The following is a 26,654-nucleotide window of genomic DNA, read 5'->3' as shown; positions in this document are numbered from 1 at the left end:
TGTACTAGCTTGCGCAAGCTAGTCCAGGCCGTGAATCTCCAGACAGTGCGGCTAGCTTACGTGGCTACGACAACAGACAAGGTGGGAGAGATGAAGAGCGTGTTTGGAGAAGATTAAAACCCTTCCGGGCACAAAGATGATGGATGGAAGGGAAGCGCGCCATCCATCAGCAAAGCTTTGCATCACCTCAAACAGGCCAAGCGTGCCGAGGCCGCTCGCTGGCTCGCTCCCCAAACGGGCCCAGATGCTAAACTTGACCTCCGCCTCCAATCGTGGCCATGATGGATCTGGCGGAGGCGACGAGTGAGGCGCAAATTGCCGGGATGTCTCTGCTTGGTCTTTCTCCCCGCGGCCTAGCACGCCGTCCGTGCTCACCGCCGTTACCAAACGTCGAGACTCTTTCATCCCACTCTGGCGTTTTTTTTTTTTTTTCCATCTGTAGTGCCGCCAGTTTAAGACGCTTTCAAAGACCATCCTCGGCTGGAGTGACTCAAAGCGGCCCGCTCGCTCGCTCCCAAAGAGCCTCCTTATATTTTTTCTTTAACATTAGAAACCCGGCACTTGTGAAAATTTCCTCTGAGGAAGCTTCTTAGTGTTTCCTCATTCATAATGAGCCTTGTGACTCCTCTAAAGCTACTTTTCATGCACTTCTCCAACCCAATCTCTCATATCTCCATTTTCTTTGTGAGCTCACAGTTACCATATCTTGCTTTCGGCTCTGACATTTTTTAATATGCTTCCAAGGGTCACAAAAGGGTGGACAAGTTCCAATTTGACAAATGGGAAACTTCCAAGGGGAATTGTGGAAATGAATAGAATATTCTGTGAATTGAAGGTAATTTAATGGTAACTAGAAAGGACATCATAATAGCTTAATCTCAACCTCAGTTATATTTTTTAGATTGTGCAGCCGGTGTGTCTTCAGACTAAATCAGGCAGGAATGGTTTTGTTCTTTTTATTCAAGTTGGAATAAATGTATCCTTTGGATTCATCTAAATAAAACTCATTTATTCTTTGTACGTGTTGCTTTCCCTTCTTTTGTCCTGCTTTGTTTATCATTAAGGGCAACATTGGAGCGTTATGAAGCATAAACGAATGTGCCATCAGAGAGGAAAATACAAGGAGCTTAATAATCCTCTCATTTGTCGAGGAAAAAATGAGAATTTTCCGATCTCCACAGCGGGAGGTCATAGATCTCCACAGGAGTAGCTTTTGTCTGTCGAGAGCACCTTTTTCGTTGCGGCAAATTAAAAAGGTCAAGGGGGAAAACACATGTTTGAGAGCAAAGGTTTGTCTCCCGCCTGCGCTGTTCACTTGTTAGGCGAGCCGACTCTACGGCAGAAGTGGAAATGTGAGCGCAGCGCAATGAAAAGCGTGCACGTCTGATACAGCGATACTTGTGTGTTTGACAATCCAGGCTATAAATACAGTAAGGGACACGCTTTTCGAGACGTTTGCTTTGCTTTTATGTGAGAACAAATTCAATAAATAAATAAATAAATAAACAAATAAACAGATAAATACATTAATAATAAATGACTGAATAAATAATTAAATCAATCAATCAATCAATCAATAATAATTAATAAATAAATGAATAAATAAACAAATAAACAGATAAATACATTAATAATAAATGACTGAATAAATAATTAAATCAATCAATCAATCAATCAATAATAATTAATAAATATAATATACAAATAAGTAAATAAATAAGAAATCCAGTGTAAGCGTATTGTAAGATTAAACAAAAATTTTTTAAACTAATAATAAATAAAGAAACCCAGTGGAAGTCTATTGTAAGATTAAACTACATTTTTTAAACTAATAATAAATGACTGAATAAATAATTCAATAAATCAATCAATAATAATTCATAAATATAATATACAAATAAGTAAATAAATAAATAAATAAATAAATAAATAAGAAACCCAGTGGAAGTCTATTGTAAGATTAAACTAATTTTTTTCATTTTGTTTGTTTTATGCTAGCACAATGCAAACAAACTCTGGTTGAGCCCAAGTTTTGTCTGTAAGCTACAAAGGAAACAAATCAGATCTTGTGATTGGTGTGCTTTTGAGGTTTTTTTTGTTTTTTTATTAAATATATAAACTCACTTTTTATTCCTTTTGGGAGAAAGTCTGATGTTTTCGGACCATTAAGTGTGCGGGTTGTAAAACCTCCTCCGTGATGAACAAAGGCCTAATTTTTTTTCTTTTATCGAGACATTTTGTCCGCTGAGCGACAGCCCTGTTTAGTATGCGATAAACACAGCTGAAGGGATAATCATAAATATACGAGCACACAGAATGAAATTGCTAAATCACCGGAAACCTTGTGTCATTGTGCACAAGCCGCTAAAAACGTGGCCTCGCCTGTAATTGTCGTTTAACCTTCCTGTTTACCTTCAAATCTCACAATTTTTTTTCATTTGGTTATTTAAGCCTCCAGAAAATGATTCACAGTGTTTTTTTGTTTGTACTCACGCATATTGTTTGTCCGCTTCCTGAATAAATTATTTGTGTTTCAGAAAGGAAGCATTGTGGGGTTGGACTTAGATTTTCATATTGCTATTTTCTTTATAACTCATCATCATCATACTGTTTTGAGCATTGACATGCTGCCATCCCTTCAAGGCTTTTTTCCCCCGTCTCAATGTTTTCTCTCGTTGTCTGCCAAAGATTCCGAAAAAAAGTTGCAACTCGGGCGCATCGATATGAATCTGCGCTATCACGCCCGCCACTGGGACGGCTTAAGACTCATCACGCTTGCGCTAATTAGCCAATTACGAGGCAGCGGCACTGAAGAATTCCCGTCATCGTTTAAAAAGTTAATCTCGCTTCTTTTATTATTTTTTTTCCACTTTCCCCTATTCATTTGCCAGAGTAATGGCCGCCTTGGAATCCGATCTAAGCAGGAGCTCGGCTATTTAATTTCATAGTTTGCTGAAATTCTCGCTGAACTGTGACGCCGAGGAGAGTTGGGCTGGTGAGCGGAAATAGAAGTCGACAACAAAAGCGTGGCAATTCCTTTCGAGAGGACGGTAATAATCTTTTGATTGATAACCATCCACAGATTAAAGTGCAACCATGCCCACACAGCTGCAGTCATTCGTCTAAGTGGCGAATGGAAATCACGCTCGGGTACGCGGGCTCACGGCTAATAATAATCATCCCGCGCTGCAACGATAACAGTCATTAGTTGCCGAGCGGGCCTCTGCGCCGGCGCTGGGAGGGGATTTCCCGCTCGCTCGCCGAAAGCGGGATCAAGGACGCGGCAAGGGCGCCGTGCTACCTGCTGACAAAGAGCGAAAAGATGATCACTCTAAATGGCGCCCACTAAATCTTTCACACCTGTCAAGTCCATTTTGTCAGGGTTGAAAGGCGCCACCTTAAAAGTCATCTCCCGCCCGCCATCATCCTGCACCTGGCCTTGGTCCATGCAAAGCAACGCTGAGACTCATACATTCATCAAATTTATACGCCGTGCACCGCAATCATCCAAACTTTGCCATTTCTAAAGATGAATGATAAAAATAATACATTTATTGTAAAAAAAAATTCATCCTTTTGACCCCACAGATGTTAAGATACCAGGGAACCATTTTAACTTGAGAAACAAAACGATACGGCTTCTTTATCATACCGATGGGCACGACCTTGCGTCGCCCCGTTAACTTCCTCCCCCTGAAACGGCGCCCAATTATCCACATGGGCGGCGCTGTGACTGTCACATGGTCGGATATGGGGGCGAGCAAATGAGGCATCGGGGGCCCCATCAAGCGTGCAGGACAGGACGGTGGGACAGGACAATTTCACACGCCAGGTGTCCAGCAAACAAACAAAAAGTTTTGAGCGCCGTTAAATTTGCCGTCTTTAGCAATTCTATAATCAGCAATTGTGCTAAAATGAAGCGGTGTAACTTCAACGTGATCAAGGCTTCAATTGGACTTCCTCAAACGACACACAAAGCACACCTGTCCAACGTTATCTCATTTAACTTTCATCACGTATCCGCTTCCGTGACACGTATAAACGCATCAGTGACAAAAAGTGACTCAAAGAAGTACGTTACGCACCCGTAAAATGACCTCCTTATCGTACGCTAACAAGACGTCACATCGTTTCGATCTAAAGGATTTAGCTTGGCTGTCATTTCCAGAAGAGAATATTTCGAAAAGCCACCAGTGCTTCCTGTCATTTTTTTTTTTCTCGTAGGAATCAAGATGTGAAATGTTAAGAATCACGTCGACTCTGCAACTTAAATTACACTCGGCGTGAAATGAGCTGACTCCGAGCTTGGGAAGTGACAATCTGACGTGTGTGCAGCAAAAGCGACTTCCCGCCTGTTGGAGATCAGTCTTCTTTTCGCTGCGTATGCTGCAACCGCATCATGGCGCCGACGATAAGCGGCACGGCCAGCCAGCCGCGCGGCGCGGGGGATTTACCCGCGGCGGTGCCGAGCGTGACCCTGATGATGGACGCCCAATGGCTCCTTTGACAGGACAACAGCATGCCATCTCTTAGGGAATCACATGATTTTCACGCTCACACTGTTTATCTGTCATTCCCACTCGAAGCACACCGACTAAATCAAATCACTCAATTAAACGAGTAAAAATGGATATTTATTTTGGGATGGGTGAGTTGGAGCGATGGCTCACCTTAACCTCACCCGAACTGCGCTATGTCGATGTGTAAAACGTGATAATAAGTTAATACATTCCTCTTTATTAAGGTTGAGTCAGTGAGGAAGTAAACAAACATGCTGATATTAGCCATTTAATTTCCGACTTGCCATGTTGCTTTTAGCTGCTCCGCCGCGTTCTAAAGTATAAAGCCTGAACCACACGACCTCGGGCCACGCCTCATTACCTCGCTCTAAACGCCGCCAGTGTCGTTTTGCCCCGGCGATCGGCGGAGAGCTCGTCGTTGCGTCCCGAGCGAAACTTACAGCTTCATATATTTGCTTTCTAACGTAATTAAACTCTTCGTCATGCAACACTCAGCGTGAGCATTCATGGAAGACTCATTAAACTCCAAAGAATGTTGTGTTGTTGGGCTGAAAGCTAAATTAAGATGCGATTTAATTTCCATTCGCCGCCGCGGCTAATCCAATGAGCGCACATTTGCTGGCTTTGCGGCGGCCTGTGGAGCGCCACCCTTGCCTAATGAAAGGTGTCAAGACATCTGTTTCCACCGGCGGCAATTAAGTTATGGCAAAAGATAAACACGGCAACTTTTAATGAGATACCAAGCAAATTCGGCGGAAAGCAGACAAACGCCGCCGAAGCTTTGATCGCTACAAACGGATGCAGAAATAATATTTTTGTGTGTGTGGAACCAGCAGCTAATTGTCTGCATTGCGGCGGCAAATGGAAAATATGCACGCTTACGCACCTCGCGTCATACCATGACAATAATGCCCGAGAAAGTATTTCAGGACGATTGCACGGCATTTAGCCATTGTGAAAACAATTTCAGACACTCATGCCAATGAATATCATTGGTCAATACAATATTCAATTTTCAGAATCTCTGACCTTTACGTTTTGAGGTCGATTCAGTCAAAATTGATTACCCGTTGCCAGGATTTTTCACTCTCTAGGATTTTTTTGTTCAAGAACTTGTTACGTTTGATAAAAATCATAGATGCTCGAGGAATCTTTGAACTTCGTTTGCTAGAAAGCGATTTGACAGAAAAGTCTGACTCCGAGACGATTATTCACTGTTAGAGCAGGAGCCGTGTTGATTTTGAAGGATCCCAATCCCCGATGCTTTAGCTGCCAGTCATCCCGAGTTAGAAAGACAGAATGGGAAAAAAAAAAAGTGACAGGTTTTCCCTGTTACCAAACTGATCCTCACTTTCTCTGAGATGATTGTTCATTGCTGCAAGGATGTTGCTTTTGAGCAAAACCTCATCACACACGTCTGGTTCGAGAAAGTACATTTTTGCGAGGCTCTGCCGGGCATGTGTCTCAAATCTTTAAAGATTATTTCTCAGGCTTGATAACCAAGATAGTTGAAGTCAAAAATATACACTTGATTGGATTTTACAGATTCCCTCAACCACATTCTCACACACTCTCAAATTATGTTTACTGTCTTGATTTTTGAACAGAGGTGTCAAATCTAGGTCAAAAGTTTGGCTTTGGTCACAAGTGCTTTTTATCAAAGTAAACGAGGTAGTTGATTGGTTGACTAGAAGCGCCACGTTTTTACTTTCTGGACCTGGATTTCACATCTCTGTTTTTGAAGGACACACAAAGCAAAGAGTACAAATACGTGGTATACAGTAATCTCTTTTTTATGGCGGAAAATTGGTTCCAAAAACCACCCGCGATAAGTGAAATCCGCGAAGTACGGTCACCAACAAGAAGTACTTGGCAGGCTAACGGAAAGATGCTAATTCGCTATCGTGCTAACACGCAAAAACGGACTTCTAAAGGAATGTAAACGAACATGTGGAGCAATACTACATTGTCCAAAAGGTTAGACACGTGTTTCCTCAATTTAGAAGATTTATTTTGACTTTTAAACTTTTTTTAATTTGGAAAAAAATCCGCGATGTACTGAAGCCGCGATAAACGAAACGCGAAGTAGCGAGGGATCACTGTATTGAGTTTTTTATTGGCCCAGCCAGATACATTTTGAGTTCTCAACCTATTTCATCAATTCTCAAACTTTATGCCTGATGTCAAAGTGTTTGCTTGCGGACATAATAATTTCATTCAGCGCTAGTATCGATAAAGTACGTCGAATGACGCTAGCATCTTGTCACAGCCGCTGCTTATGGCATTGAAGCGCTGACCTTTGTTTCTCCAAATGTTCTTGGGCCCAACGTGGCAGCTTTGAGCATTCCCCGCACAAGTGGGCCCGCCTGGTGACATTCAAGCCATTCCCAGGAGAGACGTGCTTGGCTTTCAGCTCGGCGTTTTTTTTCTTCTCTTCTTAAATGCGGCGCCATCTCGGGAAGTACGGGGCAGATGGGCGTAATAATGAAGCGTGATTACGAGACATTAATCCATCCGCCAAGCGACAGCCACAGCTGCCGCAACTTTGCGCTCGCAGTATGGCCGACTTTCAAGTTTGCGGACAAGCTTCACGGATGTCACCTTCGCTTTGTGACCTTAAGTATGTAAAAATATTTTCTCTGCCAAGGTGAAGGTCGTGAAAGTCTTTCATGGCATTTATTGTCTTTCTTTTAAACACAACACAGTGAACCAGGTTATAAAATATGGTAAATTTCACCAGGTTCTAATCTAATCTAATCTAATCTAATCTAATCTAATCTAATCTAATCTAATCTAATCTAATCTAATCTGTGTTGCCTACCAGTAAATGGTGCTTTAAACTCGTAAGCATTTTAGATTTCCGGTATGTTTGTTTAATAATTTATGGCCCGTCACTTTTTCACCTTGTTTCCACTTTGTCTGCTTTTTCTTTTGGCGCTGTAGTGTTTCCCCGCACGCAATTGTGAGTGGCGTTTTCCCCCGGCTGGGCGGCGTGCTGCTCAAACGGCGTGCCAGCATGTGTTCGGCACAGCTTGATATCAGTGACTCCATTGACTTAACACAACTTCCGAATGCCTCGAAGGGCTTCCGAGAATGTTTGTTTGACCGCTCGGTGGTAAACCATCTGGAACTTGATTTTTATTTTATTGTTTTACCACTGCTATTAAAATTGATTTTTTTTCTTGTTCAGGAGGAAAGAGGAAACCTGCTGCTAAATTAGCAGATGGTCCTTCGCTGAGTAGTGAGAACGATGATGAGAACATGTCCAAACATTTAATACATTTATTTTCTACACTGTCCAGTCCAAATAATCCCTGGAGAGTTTCTCAGAATAAACCACTTCTGGGTTTGAATGTAATTTTTTTTCATAATGATCCTTGCAGAACAATGTGATAATGAAAAAAAAAAAATCATTTCATGGTTGAACTTAAGAACATTCATAATTGCAATTTCCCCATCTCTGATTAATTCATTGGTGCTAATTACCTCATTTTTCCTTACAAGGACCTTTGTTAGAGGGAGTACATTGACAAGGAAAAAATGATTGGATATACATCGTCACGGCCATGCTGAATTGCACTTGTTGCGTGAGAGGACATTTTACATTTCATATTGCACATGCGGGATTCTTTTTCACACGACACAAGGCAGCAAACGGTCGGGGTAATAAGTGGGATGTGCATTAATTAATAAATCCACTAATAGTTCGAGTGCAATCAATTCGCAACCTGGCTGCTCACCACAAAAAGCGCCTCAATTATTCTTCAGGTTGCCAAGCGTCAAGCAAGATGGAGGACATCTTAATCAGGATCATCGGGAATCCCATTGGCGATGACAAGATGGCAAAAGATGGACAGGAATCGGGTTCTGTTGCCATGGCAATGCGTGTTTGGTTTTCTTGGTGATTAAGTAGGATTTAGATGAGCACTTGGGCCAATTCAATAGAATGCTTCCATCAGAATAAGCAATTTCGCTCAAATTGATTTTTTTGAGCAAGGGTAGAAATCTCTGCTAATGCACACTAATTGTTTTTTTAACGCATTTCCTGAGGTTCTTTCAAAAGTCCGATATGGGTGCAAATAAGATTACATTTGAGGTAAAATTTATGAGGTAAATTTAATATTTTATCTTTCAAATCGCTGAATATCAAATATGTGAACTCGAAAAGTCAGTGTAGATTCTCAAGCTTGAAAATTGGGTACTTTGTGGTTCCCCTTTATCCCTATTTATTGTCATCTCTTTAAAAAGAAAGGGGAAATCTGAAGTTTGGATAATTAGTAGACTTGAATTCAGTCGTCAGAGTTAATAGCCCGGCTTGTTATACAAGACTCATTAGAGAACAACACGATGTAAACACACAAAATGGAGTTTATCGTGACGCAACGACGTGAGTGATGAGCGCCAGCGTATCAAGGTGTGTTCATCAAAATTAAGCAGCGGCCCGGCCTGGTCTGACAAGAATCTGCGCTCATTAGTGCGACTTGAAGAAGGTCATGTAAAAGTGAGGGGGATGAATAATGAATGGCAAATCGCATTCGCTACATTAGCAGCGGGGAATCTTGCGAGAGGATTTGCACCGGCAATGAAAAGAAAAAAGGTTGGCCGCGTTCGTTCCGATAATAAGTCGAGCGCCGGTCCAAACGAGCCACCGTCCTGCCGCTCAGGCGCCCGTCGCATCAGGAATATTTCATTTAATTAGGCCGCATTCCTTTCAACGTGACGGCCGGGGAACGTCGCTCGTTCGGTCGGCTTTGACTTATTAGCAAAATCAGGTCAGCATTTGCATTGGGAGGGGGAAAAAAATAAATCCGAGGCATGGCGTAATTATGCACGCACGCCGCCACATTGTTTTTTAATGAGCCGGACTTGCCCACAACAGGCCTCGCAAATGACACGCTCACCTCGCAACCGTTGACAGCAAGCGGGAAAGTAAAGCACGTCCGAAAAAATCATCCCGCGCTATCCACTCTCAAATATATGACCCGGAGGGACTCAACATATTTTGTCACATTCACCAACGCATTTTAAAAGTTTATACCCTGCATATACCCTTTGAGTATAGAAATTATACATATCAATTAAATATCATCGAGATCTCATCACATTTCAAATACGCAAAATAATTCTGATAGGTATAAGATCCGATAAGCACAACTAAGATATCACGATCCGATCACAAGGGTCCGACAAATCCACAAGTTGGCGACAGCTGAATACGAAATAGTATATTCTTTTCAGTCATTTTCCGAATATTTCATGAGCGAGGACTAATTGCCGGCCTCCGGGTTGTCCTCGGATTATGTGACATCATACTCTCTACTAAACACAATTTGGTGCGTATGAAAACTTTGCGCGGCTTTAATCTTAATTGCAATCTGGCTCTTTAATTAGCGGCGCTCACATAGCGAGTCGTTCAGGTGTGATCAATGGCCTCCTTATCTGCCAGCCCGAAATGAAAAGCAAATGAAATCAGCATTTGGCTATCTTTAATTGGAACCTAACGTCAAAATTAATAACAGTCGAGTCGATTAGCCCGTGTCGCTAATATTGCCGTTATTCCAGGTTAATTGTCGTCATTACGGGGATTTGCCGGATTTAATGGAGTTAGCTGAGGGGACGCAATACGTGAGCGAAAAGTCAAGAGTTTGACGGGGTCCCAAAAAGAAGATTCCAAGGAAAGGTCGTTTGGACTGATTCTTGAAAGTGGCAGCAGAGTGGTTGCATTTGTTTTTTTTATTTGGCTGCAGGAAGATTGGCAACCCTTAGACTTCACCCACTTCTGGTCTAGATGTTGATTTTATATGCGTGTGTGTATTTGTAACTCCTCGAAAAATCCCGGTCGAGGTTTTCGGCGTGTCCATATCATTAAAGCACATTACACGCGACCTCAGGAGGGAAGGTGAGATTACCTCCATGCTATTGTTTCACATTTGGAAAGCGGCCGAGAGTTTAATCAAATCGCAAAGCAATCAATGCGGCGGGCGCTCTCCTTGTCTTTGTAAGCCAAGGAGCCTTCCCCCGAGCGGTGGCGAGCACGCTGGCGAGCTCGCCACCGCCGGCAACGACACTCACGTCAGACACATCATCAGCCGCAATGAGATTAATCACCCATCCCCTACCCGCCCACCGGGATATCTAATGTCACCGTCCTTATCTTCCCGCCGCTCAATCACACTCGGAGAAGCTCATTCCGGAAGCGCCTCGCGGTTCTTTTTGTTCCTCCTGACGCCTCCGCCAAGTAACTCTCCCACTCGTACCTCCTTCTCAAAACTTTCAAGAATCAATCCGGCCAAAATATCGAAACCCCTGCGGACGTGCAGGACACTGCTCCAAATACGCTCATCTATTATTTACCCGTTTTCCTGTTCTCTGAACCGACAGGAAGGGACAAACATTGTCGTCGTTTTGGAACTTTGCTGTCTTTTCATCCCCAGGAAATTGAGACAGTCTAAAAATCAATCTAAGTTAGAAGAAACGTGTACATCGATACATGTAAATAAAGGTACAAATGTTAACGTCCCATTATCGGTAAGCTAATTTTAGATTCCTGAGCTACTCATGTTGTACTTGAGTATCAGCATTTTGTTTGTACAGTGGCTTCTTTGTTGTGTAACTGCTCGCCCCTCCCTTCTCTGCTCGCCGAGATGAAGAAGAAACAGTTACTGTATTTTCCGCACTATAAGGCGCACCTGATTATAAGGCGCATCTTCAATGAATGGCCCATTTTAAAACTTTGTCCATATATAAGATATATACATTTTGCTCGTGGGCTAGACTTTGAACACGCTTGCTGTAGTGGCTCAATATTGGTCCATATATAAGGCGCACCTGATTATAAGGCGCACTGTCGGCTTTTGAGAAAATTGGTTTTTAGGTGCGCCTTATAGTGCGGAAAATACAGTAAATGTAATTGTCCCATGTCTTGTGTCAATTCTTGCTACACAAAAATAATCCATTATATGTTCCGAAGGCTTTTACGGAGATCTTTGGAGTCCTGCAGGTCCTGAGTCAGAAGCCATCAAATTACTTTTTACATGTTTTCCCGACCAAAATCACACATTTAAAACCAGGGTCTGGGTTCAAAAAGAAAATTCATACAAACACACAAAAAAAGTGTCCACTTCTTTCTGACCGATGTTGGTACCCTGGCTTAAGTGCTATATTGATTCTCGGAAAAAAAACACTCCAAAAAAAACGAACAGTTTTTAGTGCCCCAAATGCATTACGGCTGAGAAACAACAACAAAAAGGATCCACTTCATTGAAAATTGAGTTTGCTGCTTTTTTGTAATTTTCCCATTCAGCTTTGGCACTTTTGCTGCCGTGCGTGACCTTTTGCGCAGTGGCGTTGGTTAATGCGTGCCATGAAAAGGAGCCGAAGCAAGCAAGCTGCTGGACCTTCTAAACAGGCCACGCTGCATTCTGTTTAGCATCGCAATCAAGCCAACGCTCTCGGCCGTACGTCGCCTTTTCTCTCTTGGCGTGGGCTCAGTCTACTTTCTCCCTTTTTTTCTCATTTTTTTTCCAAGTTGCTGTTTAGCATTCACGTCCAAGCACTTGCTTGTCAGCGAGCCAAGTCCAAACATCAAGCTGTGGATCTACGGGCTTGCAGATTTAACTCAGTTGAGTAATGTCCAAATGTTTCAGTGTTTTTTTTTTTTTCCCGCATAACTTTCTGTTCTCTGACCACAGCAATCACTTACAATACGCCTGTTTTTGTCACAAGTTTACTTACTAAGATCATCAAATGCCTAACTAGCTTCGGTCTTATAATTATCTCCTAAAATGAGCCTTTGGTCTGATTTGTTTACGAGCAACAATCTGTGGGGAAACTTGCGGGTTGTACTTTGGGGAAATTCCCCAGACAGGAAGTATACGTAGATATTTCGATTGATATCGGAATAGAATCATTGAGATAAGTGGAGCACACCAACAGAATGCGACCAGAACTGTGAATACCAGATTTTTAATTTTTTTTATTGTGTTCCTACAACAGAATTTTACTGAATCATTTTGTTCAGCTCAAACTATTTGATTAAGCCCATTCGGCTTTCATCGGTTATTAACCCGTAAATTAAAACATTAAATTGTGTGGAAGCGACTTGATTAATTAAAAAGATAAGGGTAAATATGGTGAGTGTTTCAAATTGCAGTTTCAAGCCTGGCTAAGAGTTTGGTCATGTTCATTTGAAACTTTTCTATGTCATTATATTTGCTTTTACTTTGGTAGTCGGCTTCCTCTCGTTTCGGAAACTTGACTTCGTTTCAGGAGGCTCCTCATTAGGGTAATTGTCTCCAACTTTGTCTTGTTCCCCTGGCGTGCACCTGGCCTGTATCGAGCCATGTCCTTTGTTAGATTCTCATTTTATCCTGCTGTGTCCAGGAACAAACTGTGGAGTTTGACTTTTCTATTTCATATACGCTAGAGTCCATGCTTTGTGTTTCTTCTACTTTCTGAGTTCAATTTTGCCTCAAGTTATTTTGTGTTTTTTTTACATAGCTTTGCTGAGATACAAACTTGTTGCCTTCTTGTATTGTTTTTATTTTTAGCTTTGCTGTGATTTTGTTGGTACTTTTGCAATCCTGTAAAGCACGTGTCAAACTCAAGGTCCGGGGGCCAGATACAGCCCGCCACATCATTTTATGTGGCCGAAGACGAATTTTGCATCGACTTTGTGTCATTACAAAAATTACAAATGTCTTCACTTTTACAAAATAGAAACATTGCTAGCGATTTTCATTACCATTCAGCCTTTTAAAATATTTGATTTTTTTTTTTACTAGTCTTTGATTTCAAAACTAGTTTGTTCAGTTTGTTGTGTAGCCTATACTGTATGTATAAAGAAGACGTTGACAGTCATCACGGCCCTCCCAGGGAAACGATGACGATGATGCGGCTTGTGACAAAAATGAGTTTGACACCTCTGCTGTAAACTCAATAAATTCACAGTCAATTTTGAAACCTTTGAATGTGCTTTTTTTTTGCATCTTTTGGGTTGTAAAAATGGATTATGTATGGTTCAACTCATCGTGGTTCGAAGGTGTGAATTTGAGATTTTAAGTCTGCGTTAGGGTTGGGCTTTCAGGTAGTGCCTGAAACTGGGTTGGGGGACTTTGCCAAGAAAGAGGAGTTGTTTTGAAAAGTTGACTTTTGGAAGCCCCCCAAGCAAACATTATTCCGTCAGTGACAAAGCGGCGTCTTTGATTTGTGTGCAGCGGAAACCCGAGCAGCGCTCGTTAATAATTGACGTCATAATTGTCGCCGTTAATAATGGAGCGACGCGCTCACCCGAGCACGTCAGTCAGGCGCAACTATTGCTTGTGTTGCTTCCCTTTTCGTAAGATCGACTGTGACAAACTCCTCTTGATTTATATTTTATGGCGTCTTAATGAATGCAAAGTACCCGGCAGCTTTATGAATCTCCGCTAATCATCCTGAGAGACACTTTTTATGTTCCTGCAGCACACTTCTTGATTTGTGAAGCCTACGTGGGACTTTTTTTTTTATTTTTTTTGATGACTATTCTTCTTTTGAATGCTGAGTGTTCCTTGAGATTCTTTTTTGGTCAATTTTGTCACTGTTACTGTTCAAGCTGTTAAATGTCACAGTTGATGTTGACTCAAACTCCAAACAAGGAATTACACCCACTGTGATTTAAAAACATAACTTCAAGTAATGCCAGTCGTAACACATAATGAAAAATATACCGTATTTTCTGCACTATAAGGCACACCTATAAACCTCCAATTTTCTCAAAAACAGTGCGCCTTATAATCCGGTGCGCCTTATATATATATGGACTCGTGGATGAGGACTAATTTATTAAAGTAAGCTTTACGTGTTTATTTTGTGTGTTGTGTGATATTAACGTTTGAGCAACGTTGAGTTATTGATATATTGTTATTGTTTTCACTATTTCGAGTGTTACTATATTGTGATTGCATTAATGTTTGAGAAATGTTGAGTTATTTATTCTATGCACTTTATAATCCGTTGCCTAAGTTTTAAAATGGGCCATTCATTGAAGGTGCGCCTTATAATCCGGTGCGCCTTATAGTGCGGAAAATACGGTACACTCTACCATGCAACTTCTATTTCAACACAACTCCCGTGGTTAGACTTCAAGTTCCAGATTTGAGTTGCAAATGAGGGCTGGATTTCAACACTGAACAAAATTCAGGTTGGGCTTCCAAGACGGAAGTACGGGTTCAAAGTGTCAAATAAGCGTTTCACTCTTGCCCTAAGGATTTCCAAAAAGTCTTCTGGTTCCATGCAAATGTGTCGATGGAGAGTTTCACAGTGTGGCTTTAAGTTAAGTTCGTGTTTGGTTTCACATTCCACATCCACCTCATTCTATTTTCTAAATCCTTTTATTAAGTTCCCGGAATAAATCCAAAACTATCGGTGGCATAAAAAAAGAAAATCAATTAACTGTTATTTGCTTGTACAAGAGCTTATTGATTTTTAAATGGTAGGATGAAGCAGCCACTGTTGTCTGTTGCAGCCCCCAAAACAATTTCAATTCCTAATGATGACTTCTCATGTGGGCAGGCTGCCGGGGAGAACGTAAAACTAAAAGCCGTAAACAAGAACGATCGGGGCAGATTAGCGCATATATTTGACTTTTATTACAACATAAATGCCGTCATTGTGAAACAATACGAGGCTGATTGATGCGTCAACGTGAGCGGGGGACACAACTCGCAATGAAATGTCGACCGTATAACGCACACAATGAGAAACCGTTGAGCCTTCTGAAAAAGGACGACAAGTGAAAGACTTAAACGCATCACCATTAGCAAGAATGGACACAGGATTCGGCCAGAAAATAAAATAGACGTCAAGTGCAATTGCCTCTATTCTTCTTCCTTGTCATCGGCAAAACAATGCAAACATTGATTTCAGCCATCTTGTTCCAAGTTGTGTATTCTACAAAAGTATTCCAGAGAGTGTTAAAAAATAAATCACTACATTGGCAATACTTGACTAATTCAAATTGATAGTTAAATCCGACTTATTGGCCTGACCATGATTCTCTGTTGATTGTTCGATTGTCTATTATGCAAAATAAATTAAATCAGAGTGATGGGAACCATTGTTGGGAATCAGGGGTTACTTGTTAAAAACAAAAAAAAAATCGAGAAGCATCTTGACCTGGAGTTTTTTTTCGCGAGGTATTCAAGTCAGCGCCAGCCTATCAATGTAAGGTGTCAAGCCAAAGTTCAAGGATTTGGTGCAGTGCGTGTTTACCTGAATGGATCGCAGGAAATTAGAGCGATGGGAAACTTTGTTGGGGTCAGAGGTTACTTGCTGAAAAAACATCTTTAACGAGGCCGGGCGCGTACATGCGCCATGAGAACAAATGGTAATGGAACGTCGGCTGTGGCTTGCGGGCGCCGACCTCTCCAAAGTGCCGGCGCTCGCCCTCGGGGACCCCCAACTCGCTTGATTGCGCCTGTGAACCGTTAAAGCCAATAAAGGTTAACTGCGGCCGACCTTTTTACCTCGCCGGCCGCGGGTCAGTGATGGATGACTTTGTTTGCTCGCCGGCACGTCAACTCGCTTTGCTACCACTTGCACTCGCTTTCCGCTTCTAATGTTTATTTACCTCCGAGAGGGGAAAAACCACGCCGACCTTTCAGAAAGCTCTGGCGCAGTACGACATCATCAGAACAGTTGATGATTAGGATCGCAAAATTTTCCAAACATGTTGGGCACTTTCTACCACCGGCTTAACAGACGAGGTTCATAATGCAAATTCAGGTTTCAAGACAGACGATGGTATTAAAGTAGGATTTGGTGTTCAAACCAGGATTAGAGTTTGAAATTGAGGCACATTTTAAGGCTTCAAGTCAGGGTTTTAAAAAAAAAGGCAATATGACTTTGCATTTTGGATTCCAAGATAGCGTTTGGTTATGGTTTCACATGAGGTATGTCGATGCTGATGCCTAAATGGGTTTGGTGAATACTGTAGCTGGGAGGAGTGCACTTGGGTCCTTTCACAATGGACTCATGGCTTTGATTTTTCTCGCTTGTCGTGGGGGTAAGGCAGGATCAATCTGCCTGCACAACAGTGACCCCTGGTGGTCTTGACAAGTTCAAAGAAGGAGACAGTTGCTGTTGTCTTCCTCGCTCACTGATTGTGGCACCCAGCCAGGCAGATGAGCTTCCAAACAAGATTAGGGGTTTTCAAACTAGGGAAAGTTTTGGGCTGGGTTTCAAGGAATCTGTGGTAGGGTTTCAAGCCAGAGTTGGGTTTTCAAAGAGAAGCCTGGATTGCCATACAAAGTTTCAAGGCAGGATTTGAAACAAGGGTTGCGGTTTCCGATTGCAATTTCCGAGCTGAGGAGGCCACTCAGGCAGGGAGCCGAGCCCATGTTTGCATCATGTGACAGCTCTCCAGCACATTTGCATGTAAGCGAAATGCAGGCCAAAGTGGTCGTTCTCCCCGCGCTCGCCTCCCACGCCACTTCAGAGCTTCAACACAAAAGTGGAGCTCTGTTAGGCGGGAAAAATGGCAAAACTCAAGAGTGCTTTTATCAGATAGGACACAACTTTTGCAAGGTCTCCAGAGGGAACACACAATCGTGTACAGAAAGGGGATCGATCATACTTTTGTGGATATTTTGGCTTTCAAAATGAGTTTTGGTGGAGTCCAATCGAAGCAAATGTTTACTATTGGTGGTGGATCTAGTCCCTAATGGATGGTGAAGGTTGACTGTACTCAATTAATTAGTACCGCAATTAGCCGTCGGAGAGCGAGCGAGGTTACGTTTGCGTTGAGACGACACGGCGGAGTTGTGCAAGCGCCTGGCCTCCGCGCTTTGATTTGCAACGTGACGGGTGGCCACTAATCATCGTCGTGCCGACTCGGCGGCGGACCTGCTCTTTCATCACCGTGCCCTTCCTGTTGTGCAAAGATTTATGCAGACCTTAGGGCCGCATGCATTATGCATACCCCCAGATGAATATATCACTATCAATAAATAAATTCAAAGCCGTCATCCTCGCTCATGTGCCGGTCCGACTGACGACTTTGCGCTCAGGACGGAGAAGAGTAGATGTTGTCGCTCAATTATTATCATCATTTTCCGAGTACAGTCATAGAACACGTGTAGCTGCTTTCATGCTTGAAATATCCGACGTGCTGTTTTTTTTAAGACCGCTAGCAGTTCAGTATTCATCCGTGTCGGACGTTCCCTGTCAGATAACAGCTTCCGTGTTGTGGCCCTACCTCTCGAGATCGCACCTCCATTAGTCCGCCTGAACCGACGGACTCTCGGGCGGCTCCTCCCCCCCCGCCTCCCGCCGATAGACAACACACAGGGAGGGTGAGACAGAAGAAACTGGGGGAGGTGATGCTGAGAATCAGATGTGCGAATGAGATCAGTTGGAAATTCGACCCTGGGCATCAGACGGCGAGCGGGCCGGCTTCCTCCCACCCCTCATTTGATAGCTTGTGGAGGCAGGTGGAAGGAAGCTGCGAGGCAGCCTGACACCGACTACCTCCGAAGCCCTTAAAAGGTAATTGAGCCTTCCAGCCCACACTGCTAATTTGTGTGGCTCGGTCCACTAGGCAGCAGTGTGACAAAAACACAAGGGAGGAATGACTCCCTCGGACACAATGTGTTAATTGGCTCCCTGCAGTGACAGCCGTAAGAAAGGTTGAGGCTATATCGGGAGGGGCGGGAGCCAGCGAGTAGGTGGGGGTGCCGGCCGGATTACCGGAAAAGGCTCGGTCAGGAAAATAATAATGGTCCGTCCCCGCAGTAAAATGTTTCACTCTTGCCTCAGCCTCATCTGCCGAATGATAATCTAGCAGCGGTTTTGTGCAACCGCGGAACATCATTAGGATGAAATATGGCGCCGTGATTGCGGCCGGGACAAAGTCAAACGCTTGTAAACTCTGGATTAGGGCGGGTAATTGAAAGATAACCGCACGGTGTTGGCGGGGTCACCAAGCGCAGGGTCGAGTGCCACCTCTGGCTCTGCTTGAAATTCACTCTTTGATTCCTTCAAATGCCAACTGGGCTGGAAGTCCTCCTCGGCGGCTACGAATCAACTTGGGGGCACCTCGGTCGGCTTCCAGCCTGCTAATATCCATATCGCTTCACTTTTCTACCGATCAATACGCCGATGACGCCCTTGGAAAAGGCAGAACCCGACTGGTCGAAAAAGGGATATGATATTCACGATAGCGTGCATAGGTAAGGACCGTCTCAATCAGATTAACACAGCGGGAATATTTCAATACCCGTCGCCGTTATCAGGCCGACAACACTTGGCTTTGCCGCGCAATAACAACAACTCGAGAAGTGGCACCGCTACGAGTTGAACGACGTGGTCTGTTTGATGAGATTGCGTTATTGTCGTGGCATTGGCAGATGCAGGATTTTCACTTGTAAAACCTTTGATTGACATCAAATATTACGTGGCTACCCCGCATCTGAAATCGGGGATGTCTTGAAAACCATCAGATGTATTTGTGATGTCGCTTTTTGCCGCACATATTCAGAAAAATTCGATTCGGTAAGTCCTGTTGTTGTTTGCGGGTAAGCCATCGGCCCAAACAAAATCACAAGTTGCATTCTCGACCTCCTTGGGGTTCTTCATTAGTACAGAGGAGACGGCATACTCTCCCCCTCCCCCCCCGGCTGCGCTCATATGGATCGGCACATGACCAAATCCTCAGCTTTACAGTAGTGATTATAATTGATTATGCGGATCTGCACCGGATAAACGAAAAGCCCACTTTTGCTTTTCCGTTCTGCATATCATTTAAACCGCACGTGAATAGTCTCGATATGTCGAAACAAAAAAAGGCAAGTGTGATTTACGGTTGCCCTTGACATGAACCTTGAGTAAATCCTGTCTCGTTGTGCTTTTTCAATAATGTTGAGACATTAATTGGCACTTTTAATCACGGCGCTAAGTGTTTGTTGATTGCAACAGCTGATGTCGGCCACAGCGCCATTAACGCCGTCTGATTTAAAAGGCGCTTGTGTTGATATTCCCCCGCATAGTCCTTCATTACAGCCATTTTTTTTTTTGTCAGCCAGCGTGACAAAAGATACAACAAGCGAGCGGCTGGCGTTGATGATTCACAACCGAGCGAGGGGTTTGTGTGGAGGGTTACTAACTAGGTCCTCCAAGGCGCCAGATGCCAGTGATCCATCTTGATGAAGTTGGGACTCGATGTCTCCCTCGCTGTCGCTCGCCGTCTCCCGCCCTGCTGTTTAATGACCCTTTGCCTCGCTTTCATCAGCCCCTTTTCTTTTTCGTCCCGCCTTTGAAGCTCAAAGTTCTGGCTTTGCTATCGGCCTTCAAAATGCCAATGATCGCAATTCTAATTTTTATATGTTTTCATTAAGTCTGCAGATGGTAGCTCGACTTTGCTATAGCATTTGATAAACGGTGCAGTCCAGTTATGCGAGCGGCTCCAAATGTACTAGTGTTGAGTTAGTAATGTAATTAGCTTCTTTGGCGGTGCCAAGTTGAGTCAGGAGGAAGTCGGAATGGTGCTCACGTCGCTGTCTTGGCTGCTTCGTCAGAACGGAATTCTGGTGCCAAGCGCCGACGTTATATTGGGTGACGTGAAATGTGTTTCGCGTAGCGATCCGGGGGCCCGCAGCGCGTCGCACGTTCTCTCAGCACGACGTCTGCCAGATGTCAAAAACGGTGTCGCTGCAGAGCTGGACCAATTACAGCTGAGAGGAGCCAGCAGCTGTCTGGCGCAAAACTGTCATGTCGTACACAAAGACGCGTCTACACGAAGGGAGACCGAGAGTGTGACTTCATCTTTGCTGACCACATCGCATGCTGCTCACACGCACACATGAAACATTTAGAACTATGAGCAATAATCCGCCATTACTCATTGGTACCTGATTGACTCATAACTGCAGTAAAGTGTGAGATTTTTCTCAGTATTATACTATGTACCATATTTTCCTATAAGGCGCACTGGATTATAAGGCGCACCTTCAATGAATGGCCCATTTTAAAACTTTGTTCATATATAAGGCGCACTGGATTATAAGGCGCTTAGAATAAATAACTCAACATTGCTCAAACGTTAATATAGTAACACTCGAAATAGTGAAAACAATAACAATATATCAATAACTCAACGTTGCTCAAATGTTGATATCACACAACACACAAAATAAACATGTAAATCACTTTAATAAATTAGTCCTCATCCATGAATCCATATTGGTCCATATATAAGGCGCACCCGATTATAAGGCGCACTGTTGGCTTTTGAGAAAAATGGAGGTTTTTAGGTGCGCCTTATAGGGCGGAAAATACTGTATATGTATATTTATATGTGTATGTATATATGTTAATATATATATATGTATTTATTTGGATACTTGGATATATATATATATATATATATATATATATATATATATATATATATATATATATATATATATATATATCTCAACAACCTAATAAGCAGTAATATCAACAAGTGTTTAGCGGCGTACAACTGCACTGGATCCCACTGACTGAAACTGTTTTGTGTCAAACGTACTTGTGGGAAAACAAGGCCAGGATGTAAACAACCATCCAAACAAAGTGTCTGCCTCCATTTTCCACACAGAGAAATAGGGAAAAATTAATCAGCCCCACCCCCCCTTTACAGTTAAAAAAAAAAAACAAAAAAACAATACACACACTCAGCTGCCTTCTGCGATCGATCCGCGCGCAGAAATTGAAATTGATTCATGAGGGAAGTTATTAAGATCCAGGCGACGACTTTTAGGCATAGTGGATTTGAAATGTAATTATAGCCGCGCCGGCTTGTATTTACATGCTCGACATTTTCATTACTTTGCTGGATCGCTTTGGCCAATTCTTTGCGAGATGGGATATGACTCACACGCTTCTTCTTCCTCATGAAGCAATTTGGTTTTCATCATTCTCGCTCTCTCTCAAGCTACTTTACTCTTCTCCACGCTGCTTTTTTTTTCTTCTCTTGACATGCCTCTTTCCAGCTTGTAAATAAACGGAGGTGAATACATTCAAACAGGCGCTGCTGACGGTCACACCCTCCGAGCAATCTAATGGAGGTTCTTGTCACACTTTTCCACCGCGTAACACTGGCTGGCTAGATCTTCTTAATTTATAAACTCCTTGTGTCAACTTGGTAATGTAGTTAAACTTGGATCCCTTCACACACTATGGTTCTTCCAGGCTATGCTACGATCCCAAAAAGTTTGTTCGAGTCATCTCGCACATGCTACACCTATAACACAAATCACTTTCAGTCGACGTTTCAACCTTGGTGGTGGTCAAATATTTTGGATTGCCGAGCATCCAATCGATGGCCGCCACTGTCTGGATTCAAAGTCCCTCTGAATGAATCCGTCAAAGGCGGTGGAGTGTGGTGTGGCTCTAACAAAGCCATTTGCCGGCTGCAGCTGCCGAGAGATGCTCCCGCGTGTTGACTCGACAATGAATGCATCACGACAACAAATGGGAGCAGTGGTCCAATTAATGAAGAGTGAATCTGGTCCGCATGGAGCAACAGCCGGCTTCATAAAGAGGCTGACTGGAGGAACACCTGCGCACCCAATTTGACCGCACAATAGCAACGTTTGGCTTAGATGAACAAATTCAATCGGGTAACGCTCAACGAGAATCTACTCCCAGTTTTACCTGCATATCAAATTTTTGTCCATCACTGGCTCTAAAATTGAAATAAATTGTTTGCTTGAGCCACTGTGGGGGTGTGGGACAGGTATACCTGCCACTGACACTTTCAATTTGATCCAGGAAAAACCCTTTTACTAAAATGTTAAAGCACGGGACACAGAAAGGCTGTAAATATGATTAAGAGCCAGCCAGAATTGGTCTGTTGCAATAGAACAGAAATATAGCACACAGTCGGGTTTAAAATCCATCTGTTGTTGACCCTTCCCTACACAAACCTTTAAAATGTTATTTAAGGCCTGCTTGGTGTTGTAAACGTGCGTGTATTTGTGTTTATGCCACGGCTACTTTATCGCTGTACGCACCTTTCAGTCCTTCCAGCGGCGGCGTGTAAATCTTGTCGGTTACATTGGAAGCTGCTGAGAGGAAAAAACACTGTGAGTAACCTCACGTACCAAAACTTCACAGTGGCCGCAGTTTTGAGAGAAAAAAAAAAAAACATTGTTAAAAAATTAGTTTTATAGACACAAATCCTGCTTGTGCAATTCGTTCCAATCTAATTTACAGATAACTTTTATTCACCAGATCTACTACTGGAAATCAAATTAGAGGAACAAATGAATGTAGGAATAGAAAAAGGATCTAAATTGAGAAGAAAAACTAGGTAGTGTGAGTCGGTCCAGTGCTGCTGAAAGTAACTCAAGTTTAGTTGATTTAAAGTTTTTTTTTCTGGGGATTGGTGGCCAGCTCGCATAACCAGAAGACTATGAGATTATCCCGAGGCAATTAAACTTGGGCTCTTGTCTTGAGAATTCCTTCATCCGACTGCACCCACTTTCATCCTCACCTTTGTACCCCCCACCATCCTTCCCAGCCACCCTTTGTCATGTGATTAACTTCCAAGTGGTAACCGCGGGGATTGGGGGTGGGGTGGAAACAGCCGCTAATCAGCGATTGCAAGTGGAAGCTCGGCACTGGAGGTCATGGCAGCTTCGTAATGTGAGCGATGAGCCCATGAAGAAATGCTTCTTCCACTGTTGCTATAGCGCCCCATCTACTACAAGTTGTTTACATCCTCGATGGGGTTTATGGATTTTGATCTTTGTGCCCTAGGATGATGCGATAGTCCTACACCTCCGAGCAATCATAGCATGAAGAGGCACATTCCAATCAATAACTTGATTGGCGTTGCCTTGGTTTCACTTCATGTCACATGTGTGACTTCCAGTATACATGGTGGGTCCAAAAGATGTTTTTATTTGTTATTTTGATGACAGGTTAGGGTTGTCAGAGATGGACGCTATAATGCAAGGACGGAAGGCAGAATCCAAGAATACTGATATGTCTTGTTTGAAGCTATTTCATGCAAATTTTAATGCGCATACCGAAATTCCTCTCGATTAGTATTCGCAATGAAAATGATCAGTGATGAATGAACTGACGAACTCACGGATGTCTTTATGCGCACTCGCATTTGATATCAATTTAATTAGAATAAACTCTAATTATCAAAATGAGCAACAGCCAATTTCTTAATATTGAATAAATCCCTGGATAATCCCACGGCAATCAGTTTAGATCTCGATCGCTTTGTAGCAAAGGTAAAAAGACGAGCGGCCTCTTTGTAACCATGAAGAGATTTAGCGCTGGCATGGCCTCTGATTGGCTGTTGGGGATGATCCAAAAATGACTGCCGCATTTGAGCCAACGACGGATGGCGTCACGTTGATAGATGGATGGAAAATAAAAGCAGGGGAAGGTGCGGCTTGTTTTACATTCTGTGTGTCATAATCCCTCCCGTCTCCAATTCAAAGTGTGATTTTCTTCCGGAATATTCCCTCTCAGAAATTACCATTCAGCAATTACACGGTGTCAGGAGCGATTGGTATCTCGTTAATGAGAAATGACAGCAGATAGACCACAGCTTCATTTTTCTATCTCAGCGGGAAGCGATGACAAGACCTTCCTGGATGGTTCAATGGGGGGAGGAGGTGACGCCCAGCGTGGGCGCAAGAAGATAACTGGGGGGTGGCGGGGGAGTCTGGTATATGCACCACACACAGTTCACTTTCCATTCCAATCAATTAGGCTTTTGTATGACATGTAAGATTCCTGGAGGAAGACAATCCGTTGACCCACATCAATCCGTCATAGATGTGATAGTTAGCGAAGGGTTTGGTTTCGGGGCAAGAGCGGCATTGCCCCTCCAGTCACATACGTGTCAATTAAAGGCATCCAAATAACACATGAAATTAGACAGTCATCCATCTTCTTGTCTGGAGTCAATGTCGTGACTTCAAAGAAGCTAACATATTTGTGAGTTGTCGGAATAAGTCAGAAAATCCAGAGAAAATCCAAACAATTGTGGAGAAAACATTCAAACTTGAAATTTAAGCTCGTAACCTTTTGACGAGGTGCTAATCGCTCATCCACTGTGCTGCCACATGATATTTCCCATATTTACATCATCCTTCCTTGGAACAAAATTATTTGGATAATCATTTGAATGCAGTGCTAAAGATGGATCGTGGACGGTAAACAAATAAAACACTTTGACCCCAGAGAACAGGATTATTAAAATCCTCTTTGGAGCCTGTTGTAATATATGTGGGTTTATTTCAAATCAATATATATATTTTTTTAAATTCATGTTGTTCATTTATTGGGGTCTTATTTATAGGCACAATATTGCTCTGAGAGAGAATTGGAAGCCTGAGGCAGATGCAAACTAATACCGGCACCACATTTGGTGAAATTGCTTCGACTCAGTAGCTTTAGTGCAACACTTGCCACCAATTGACAAATGTTAGGCAGGTTTGACATCCACTGCGGTGTGCCTGACAAAATTTTAGAGAATCATTTTTCGCTGCAGTTATTCTAGGATGTTCAAAAGGATACAAACTAAGTTCTGCTTGAAAATCAGATGAGGTTCCTCAACATTTATTTTGAGTTGCTGTTAATTTAGCAGAGATAAACAGATATTAAACTCATATCAGTTTGATAATTAGCATGTATTGCAAACGATAGGCATATTGCCAAAGCTATCTAGGTTTAGCTTGACAATCGAAAGAGTTTGGTGAAGTTGGAAAGTGACAGTAAGCTTGCACCCGTCACCCGATGGTTGGCAAAGACTGTAAACATTTGCGAGCCTCTGAAGAAGACAAATGCCAACAATCGCTGATGCTAATGCTAATGTTTGGCCTGATATCCTGAAGACTGGAGTCTTATGTCAGAATTTAGCCGGAGGACTCGTCAGTCGGCGGCTCAGCCCTGACAGAGCGTCTGTCTGCTTTTCGGACGCACAGACAGGCCATATAAATGCTAATTCTAGCATACATTCAGTTGGCGGTGAAGGGATTAATACGCGGACCAGTCACTTGTACGGATTTGTACCATTATATGAACTTCTTCAAAACTGCACCCAAAGAACTATCAGCAAGCTTTTCCGCGCAAACAAGTCTTATTCTTTGCATCAGCAAAGCCCTGACCCAGCAGGTTATATGGACGTAAACAAAAACGGCACCATAATTTTAAAAATATGTATTAATTACATAAGTACATAAAAACTCTAAAAGTGTTATTATATTATATTATATTATATTATATTATATTATATTATATTATTGTCGCACGCATGGACAAAATAATAAATTTACTTAAACACACAGCACAACAGCGGCAGTTAGACTCGGCCAAACTCCCGCCCACTCTCTCCTAACTTCCGGTTACAGAGGATCCGTTACAAACGTCACACACTGTCCACGTTATACGCAAAATTAAACATTGCACAACACTAATCGTATGTATCATATTCTCAAACAATAATTAACTCCGACTACCAGCAGTATTGAGAGTTCAGATCATCGTCATTTCAACAGCGTTACTCACCTGTAACACACGGCACAACAGCGGCAGTTACAGTCGGACCAAGCTAAATTCCCGCTCACCGTCTTTTTACTTCCGGGTACAGAGGACCCCGGTCGTTGTCCCAGGTGCCTTATTGAAATTCCCAAATACTAGCCACTGATACAATACACTACTATTTGCATATAACGTGTTCAAAAACATATTCACAAAGCAATTAAAAAATAATAATAATTAAAATGGCGGGTGAGTATGCATGACCATTCAAATGGGCTCCACATTATATTATATTATATTATATTATATTATATTATATTATATTATATTATATTATATTATATTATATTATATTATATTTCTCTGAGACAAGCACAAACCAAATAACTTATCTTCATTTTGTGACGGTATAATAGTAACATTTGTCCAAAGTTGAAGCATGCTTGATTTGGAAAGTCAACATGCATTGTTTAGAAACTCTTTTGTTGAGATGTCGTTGGAAAACCTGTAGATAAAGTGAAATAAATCCATTGTTTTTTTCCCCCCGGTTCGCGGCCCCAAAAAGAGATGCCGACATTTGTCATTTCGTTATTACGTCCAATTTGTTGT

At 42.6% G+C, this 26,654-nt stretch overlaps 1 long non-coding RNA gene across 2 annotated transcripts; it reads right to left on the bottom strand.

Annotated features, from left to right (window-relative positions):
- Positions 1–1,947: 1,947 nt before the first annotated feature.
- LOC148380936 (uncharacterized) lies at positions 1,948–26,213 on the bottom strand. 2 transcript variants are annotated; one of them, XR_015854699.1, is made up of 4 exons: positions 26,073–26,213; positions 22,550–22,603; positions 3,398–3,523; positions 1,948–3,301 (listed from the first exon to the last, which is right to left on the bottom strand). It is a non-coding gene; the product is annotated as an uncharacterized LOC148380936 (long non-coding RNA). The 2 variants fall into 2 exon arrangements; XR_015854698.1 differs by having other exon boundaries at positions 22,550–22,600; positions 26,073–26,148.
- Positions 26,214–26,654: the final 441 nt, after the last annotated feature.

Source organism: Syngnathus floridae, chromosome 20 (genome assembly GCF_059516105.1).
Source record: "Syngnathus floridae isolate MCC-2025c chromosome 20, RoL_Sflo_1.0, whole genome shotgun sequence".
NCBI classification, from domain to species: Eukaryota; Metazoa; Chordata; class Actinopteri; order Syngnathiformes; family Syngnathidae; genus Syngnathus; species Syngnathus floridae.
This window is presented reverse-complemented; position numbering and strand designations above follow the sequence as displayed.